This window comes from Capsicum annuum, chromosome 8 (assembly GCF_002878395.1).
Source record: "Capsicum annuum cultivar UCD-10X-F1 chromosome 8, UCD10Xv1.1, whole genome shotgun sequence".
Taxonomy (NCBI): Eukaryota; Viridiplantae; Streptophyta; class Magnoliopsida; order Solanales; family Solanaceae; genus Capsicum; species Capsicum annuum.
Genome location: NC_061118.1, coordinates 34,870,161 through 34,877,557, shown reverse-complemented (window position 1 = coordinate 34,877,557; position 7,397 = coordinate 34,870,161). Strand labels below are relative to the sequence as shown.

The window sequence follows — 7,397 nt, the reverse complement described above, 5'->3', positions numbered from 1 at the left end:
CCAGTGCAATCTACTAAGTGGGGTCTGAGAAGGATAGAATGTATGAAAACAGACCATCTCCTTATCTTTATAGGATAGATAGGATGTTTCCAACAACCTTTGGTTAAAAAGAAAAAGAAACATTTGAAGTATGATTATAAGAAAACAAAACAACTACAAAAAAATAGGAAAACATATACTGTATTTCTCTTTTTCAAATTTATCCTAAATATGTTATTTTTATAAAAACAATTCCATATGATAACGATCCTAGTCGGATACGACTAAAATCGATATCGGAATGCAGAATTAAACTACAAAATTAAAGGACAGTTAAAAAATAAGAGATGAGAAGTGAAGAAAGAAAAACTCAATTAAATAATAATTAAGCCAAGGGAGAAAGAAAACTCAATCAAATGTTCAAGAAACCAAATTGAATCCACAAAATAATAATTCGATGATCAATCAAACGAAGAAGATAGCACAAGTAATTCAAAAATTCACCCTAATCACTCGATCTAAGCTAACAATTGAAATTGAACCCAATCACTACCCTAACCTAGAGTAACTAAATATCAAGTCTATTTAAGACAATTCAATTATCCAAAATCTAAGTGATGTAAATGTCTTAAACAACTATTTATAGTCATTGCCTTTATAAAAAAAGTCTATTATAAAAATAGCCCCAAAGTGACTGAATATACAAATAACACACAAGGGACCTTCTTGATTGTCCAAATGACATCTTGTTTACTTATGACCCTGTGTATTTATTTCTTCATCTTTCCTCCAAACTACAATCCATATATGAAAGACCTTCCTAATATGCTTCAAGCTAACAGTGCTCGTATCACCATACAAATTATATTCTATATTTTTTAAGAAAAAATATATTAAAACAACTAAATATTATTTCCAAAACCTATAACCAAATACAACTCCATCTTCAACTTCAAATTCAAAATGAATTTGTTTTTGTTATGGTATGTAGTAGCTTGCCTATGAAATCTAATCTATAAAATTATATATCTATTTGTTTTGAAATATTAATATTTTAGAACTAATTGTATTTTTAAAATAAATTGATTAAATTGAGTGATTTTGCAAGTTTTAGTTATTATGAAACTCTAAACTAGATTATTATTATTTGATATCGAGGAAAAATTCTCTATTGCATATCAATCTTTGAAGTTAATTTAAAAGAAATATCAATATTAAACTGCGACCTGACACGTGAAAACTTAATGTAAAGTAGCCAGACTCCTTTTTAAAAAGAAAAAAAATCAGTTTTGAAAGATGGATTTCTCACTTCTATACCAATTGATGTGGTAATTATACATACCATATAATTAATTCATGAGAAAAATATTTTGCAATAAATTATTTTAGTAACCTCCTTTTCTCTCTCTATCTCTATCTCTCTTTAGTCCTTTGAAATATTACATAATTCTGTTTATTTGTTCTTTATCAATGTTTTCTTTTCTTATTTCCATTCTCATTGAAGTCTAAAATACGACATAATATAAGCATGAATAGCAAAAACAAAAAACGAGTAAAATTATAATTGTAAAACAACAACAACCATTATTATTAGTAATTTTTATTAAATATAAAGCTAGAAATCATATAGTTTTATTGATATGCCAACAATAACATGGTGAATTACATATTGTTATTTTCACTCTCAACTTGTACAACATGAGATGCATAGAAATGGGAATTGTCCTGAGCAAGTGCAACATTTAAACTTCTTGCAAAGTCCAAATCCGCAACCTGAAAATGTCAAAAACACATATAAAAATATTAAAAAGATATTGTCAAAAGAGCAATTTTATTAAAGTAAAACTATTTTTTATTTAGTAATATAAAAAAAACATAACAATAAAAAAAAAAGATACGAATTTCTTACTTGCAACAGATATACGAGTGCTACGACTTGCGCCAGACAACTCTAGTTTTATTGGTGTTGTTGTTTCTGGTGTTGCTAAAGTCAATGTAGAAAAAAGAACAAACAAGACAATGAGCATACACCCCATAACATTAGTTGATTTTGCCATCTTAAACAACTATTTTCGTTATGCTTATAGGTATTTTTCCCCTTATTTTGTTCTACCTTGATGGTTTATCCTTTTATAGCAAAAATAGACCATAATTTTTGAGTTAGTAGTGTTGAATTTAAGTAAGTTGTAACGGGGTAACATTTTAACGTATTTTCTTTAATAATATTAATTTGCTTCACTCTTTGATTACTTAATTGATTACTGTAACCCTTATTCCATCCGTTTGTGCAACCTGTCACTGTAAGTTAATTTTTCTATTAACTAAGGCTTCACTTTTATGCCTATTAAAGTTGGAGTTAATGGTAGGCACATAGTGGACGTGGGTTACTGCATGTAAGTTATCATTAAGGAGTGATATTTCAATGTTAGTTATGCATGAGTTTGATCACCATTTTTTCATAGAGATTCATGTAACTTCCCAATATTCTTTATTCCACCATTATTCTACCTCTTTATTTTTGTAACCATTGTAATTCTCATAACCTTTGTAACTTCTATGCCATTCATCTACCACATTTATCTTCCTATTCATTGCATAAAAAAAATTTTCATCTATATATAGAGGTGGTTTTACATGGTTTTGATACACACAAGATAATAGAAAGTTCACAAAAGCTAGTAAAAAAGAGAGTTTAATAGTTGAAGGGAGGTGTTATTTTTGTGGAGTTTTGAACTCAACTCTTGTCCAGAGTTATTGAGTTGTTCTTTGAGAAGGCGGTTGTATCCTGGAGGGGACAAGTCAAGAAGATTACTGCTGGACTGGTGAAACAATTTACTGCAGTGGGCTTGAATTTCCTTAAAGAGAGAGATATCCGCGCCTCGGCTGAAGAAGAAGAAGAAAAAGAAGAAGAAGATTATTGTTGGACTGGTGAAACAATTTACTGCAGTGGAGAAAAAGAAGAAGAAGAAGAGGAGGAAGAAGTAAAAGAAGAAGGAGAAGAAGAAGAAGGAGAACAAGAAGAAGGAGAAGGAGGAGAAGGAAAAGAAGGGGAAGAAGGAGAAGGAGGAGAAAGGGAAGAAGGAGAAGAAAAAGGATAAAGAGAAGAAGGAGAAGGAGAAGGAGAAGGAGAAGAAAGAGAAGAAGAAGGAGAAGAGAGAAGAAGTAGAAGAAGAAGGAGAAGAAGAAGAAGAAGAAGGAGAAGGAGAAGAAGAAGGAGAAGGAGAAGGAGAAGGAGAAGGAGAAGCAGAAGCAGAAGCAGAAGGAGAAACAGAAGAAGAAGAAGAAGAAGAAGGAGAAGAAAAAGGAAAAGGAGAAGAAGAAGAAGAAGGAGAAGAAGAACAAGAACAAGAAGAAGAAAAAGAAGGAGAAGAAGAATAAAAAGAAGGAGAAGAAGAAGGAGAAGAAGGAGAAGGAGAAAAAGGAGAAGAATAAGAAGAAAGAGGAGAATGGTGAGGAGAAGGAGGAGGAGGAGGAGGAGGAGAATCGGGAGAAAGAGGAGAAGGGGGAGGAGGAGGAGTAGAAGAAGGAGGAGAAGAAGGAGAATGAGGATAAGAAGAAGAAGAAGAAGAAGAAGGAGAAGGAGGAGAAGAAGAAGAAGAAGAAGGAGGAGGAGGAGAAGGAGAAGAAGGAGAAGAAAAATAAGAAGGAGAAGAAGAATAAGAAGAAGAAAAAGAAGGAGAAGAAGAAGAAGAGGAGGAAGGAGAAGAAGAAGGAATCCTGGAAAACTATAACATTAGTATCTCTCTTTTTGTAGCAACTAAAAAAAATTATTTGGCAACTGAACTATCCTTTTCTAGCTACTAAAAAAAAATTATTTGGCAACTAAACTATCCATAATTTTAAATATAAAATTATTTGGCAACTAAATTATTTGTAATTTTAAATCTATTTGTTTTCAATAACCGTTGAATCTATTTCACTACTAAAAAAAACTAGAAAATCGATCACAAAAAATCGATCATAGCTTGTCTTCGGAAAAAACCAACCACATGTGGTCAGTTTTTTATTTTTTATAAAATGAGATCACATGTGATCGCTTTTATATTTCAAAATTTAAATAATCATTTCAGTAATTTTTATATCAATTATTATTTCTTTTACAAATAATAAATAAAAAAATAAGAAAATTGTAACGCCCCGAATCTGGTTTCCAGAACGCTACACGGTACTCATGACCCCGAAGGATCACAAACTAACCCATGCTTGATATCTGTACCTGAGCACTGCATAATATATTTATATATACATTGTAAAAATGCAAAATATAAACTGCAAGGCCGTAAGGTTCAAAACTGAATAACTTCTGAATAAAACAATATCTGAACAGGGTATAGAAATACCCAAAACTAATATAAACTATCTGAAAACATTTAGTCTGAAAGCCTCTAGACTGTCTGAATAAGGAGTTGATGGGACATGTCCCCAACTATCTCCAACTGCTGAAATAAACTAAGTACTGAAAGAATGAAATAGTGAAATAATAACATCCTCGAATGATGAGGACTCACTGCTAGTCTGTCTGCTGAACAGCTGATCTACTAAGGATGTTATGGAGCTCGTGCTTTTGATTCTATGGTATAAAACACCATAGCACAAATGCATCAGTACGATTGAATATACTGGTATGCAAGTGAGGTAGGCTGAATGCATAAAGTTCATATGCATGAACTATACTAACTGACTGAATAACATGAACGTGAGAATACATGCATGAATACGTAACTATAACTGAGATCATACTCACACTGGGTACTGAGTTCTGAGTACTAATTTGCTGACATCTGAGTTTACTGATACTGATAAGTGAGTCTACTGAATACTGAGGGACTAATGTTATATTATCGATAAAGGAATGACTGTTTCTGACAGTTCTGATTATGAAGAATTGGTCTGATTGACTGTATCTGACGGTCCTGAAACTGAATACTAATAACATGAGTTTCGCATAATTAATATACTATTAACTAAGTGACTGTGTCTAATAGTCCTGATTCTGATAGAACTAGATGAGTTCTATACTAAGCTGAGCAACTGTATCTAACAGTCTTGAATTTCTGTAGAACTATCTGAGTTCTATTACTAAGACTAGGACTGAGAATATGAAAAGTAGTCATCTAACCGACATGCCCCTAATAAGCTATTATAGCTGATTTGGGGTCCAATCTATAACCCTAATTGGAAGGGTGCCAATACCGCGCCACTGATAAGGACAAGCTGTGAGTGACCCTCATCTGACAATGTCCCCAAAAGAGAACGGTGGGACCCTTATCTGAAAGTGTTAATCTACCTCATCAACCCTCATCTATCAGTGTTGATGTCTCAACTTATACTGGCTATATAGTTTTGGAATGCAAGGATTACTTCTAAGGATCACACCCTCATCTGTCAATGTGTGTCCTCATCCTTGGGTTAACTCGATGCTAAATCCTACTCCCATCTGAATAGAAACTGAACATGATTAACTGAACTGGGCTGAACTGAGTTCATTGAGTTTCATGGACTGACGGAATACTACTGAAATCTGATAACTGTCTGAGATTTCTAGATTGCTGAGATTACGGAATTACTAAGATTCTTGAGATTACTGTTACTGAGCTTTCCTGAGTTATGTAACTGACTGAATTCTACTGATCATGACTTGACTAAGAGTATCTTGAAAATTGACACTAGCTCTAGGCACACAGCTAAATTATCGGATACAAGTACCCCCAGGACTCGATAGAAGGAAACTGACCAGGCATGACATTCTTGATTACATAACCAACATCAGCAATCCATAACACAATAAGTTGGGTGTTTCATGAAATACATGGTTATCATAACCTTGTACATGGTAGGAATGCATATCGTCATGCCATAATTTCATACTCTAACATCATGAGCATTCCGACAAACATCTACATTGCACATCAATAGCATGGGAGTCATTTGAACATAAGGGTAAAACATTAACTTATTATTTAGGTCACAATTGAGCTATGATGCATAATTTCTAGTCCCTTAGGCATTTTATCAAACACCTAGCATGCACAACTTAAGGCATAGGCATAATCATCAAATTATCACTTCAAAACTTCATAAATCAACTAAACTTATAGATTTCAAGCCTTACATTAACATAGTTTCATGAACAAAACATAAAGATTTCAACTTGTGAATCACATAATCATAATTTCATGAACATAATCAACCCACAACATAAACGTCACAATTAAATATTTAAAAGTGGATTCTTGGGCTTCATGGATGAAAGGAATCCATGAATGAACACTATGCATACCTTAGTTCTTGATTCTACGAAGATTGACGGTGAAACTTTCTTGAATTTGAATCCCCAATTGAAAACTCTAACTTGTTCTTGAGAGTTTTTAAGAGAAACAACAATATTTTGGCTTCAAAATGGCTGAATTACGTGTTTATGGGCTTATATATGAATAGGAAAATGACTATTTTGCCCTTGAAAATTCAGGGCTGAAAGCTGAAAAAAATAAGTCCAGGGCGATACCCAAGCGGCGCCCTGCTTAGACCCCCGGGGAACCCAGGGCGGCGCCCTGCTAACGCCTTTAGCTACCGGTTTGGGAAACTAAACATGCCCTTGTGCTATTCCAAAAATCTCGAAACTCACCCGAGTGCTATTGACTTGCCCCATCGTGACGCAACTTGAAAATAAAAAAATGGAGGTCGAGAAGGTCGTGAAATAAATCTCCGAAGTTTGGAGGCTTAAAATGATACTAAGTGTTGAACACTTAGCTAAAATATTCTAAGTGTTGGAGCTTTTGAAGAGCTTTAAGGAACTTAATTAGACTTAGAATTTTACGGGGTCTTACAAAAATATAACACAAAATTTTTTTTTCTGAAAATATTTTTTCATTCATCAACCAAACACTAGAAAACATTTTCCAGAAAATATATTCCATCCACCAACCAAACATAAAAAAACAAGTAAAAACCAACTTATTTTTCAAGAAAATATTTTCTAAGAAAATATCTTTTATGGAAAACAGTTTTCCTTCGTAATAAACACACCCTTAATGTGTCTACTTTGCCAACAACCCCTTGTATCTATGGTCTATATGTTTGTTAAATCAGGTAATTAATTATTCTAATTATCAAGAAGTGCTATTATTTTCAAGTCAAACTTAAAGAAAAAGACGAAGTATTATTTTTCTTTACGATGACTATATATAATATACCAAATTAAAAAAATAATTTTTTTGAAAATATTTGAATAAAATTTCTTATGAATTAATTTGGACTAGGTATTAACCCATATTTTGATAGGTTAAACTAATAAATGGATAAGCCAATAAATAGCCCAAACTTGAACAAATTAAGTGGGTTATAATGTCGTGGGTTAATTTAATGCTTGTTTGGGATTACTTATTTCCCCAAAAAAATACTTATTTTGAGAAAAAAAT

The 7,397-nt window shown here is 32.6% G+C and overlaps 1 long non-coding RNA gene across 1 annotated transcript; it reads right to left on the bottom strand.

Annotated features, from left to right (window-relative positions):
- Positions 1 to 1,595: 1,595 nt before the first annotated feature.
- LOC124886378 lies at positions 1,596 to 2,068 on the bottom strand. The gene is made up of 2 exons (XR_007043464.1): positions 1,889 to 2,068; positions 1,596 to 1,752 (listed from the first exon to the last, which is right to left on the bottom strand). It is a non-coding gene; the product is annotated as an uncharacterized LOC124886378 (long non-coding RNA).
- Between the last annotated feature and the right edge of the window lie 5,329 nt (positions 2,069 to 7,397).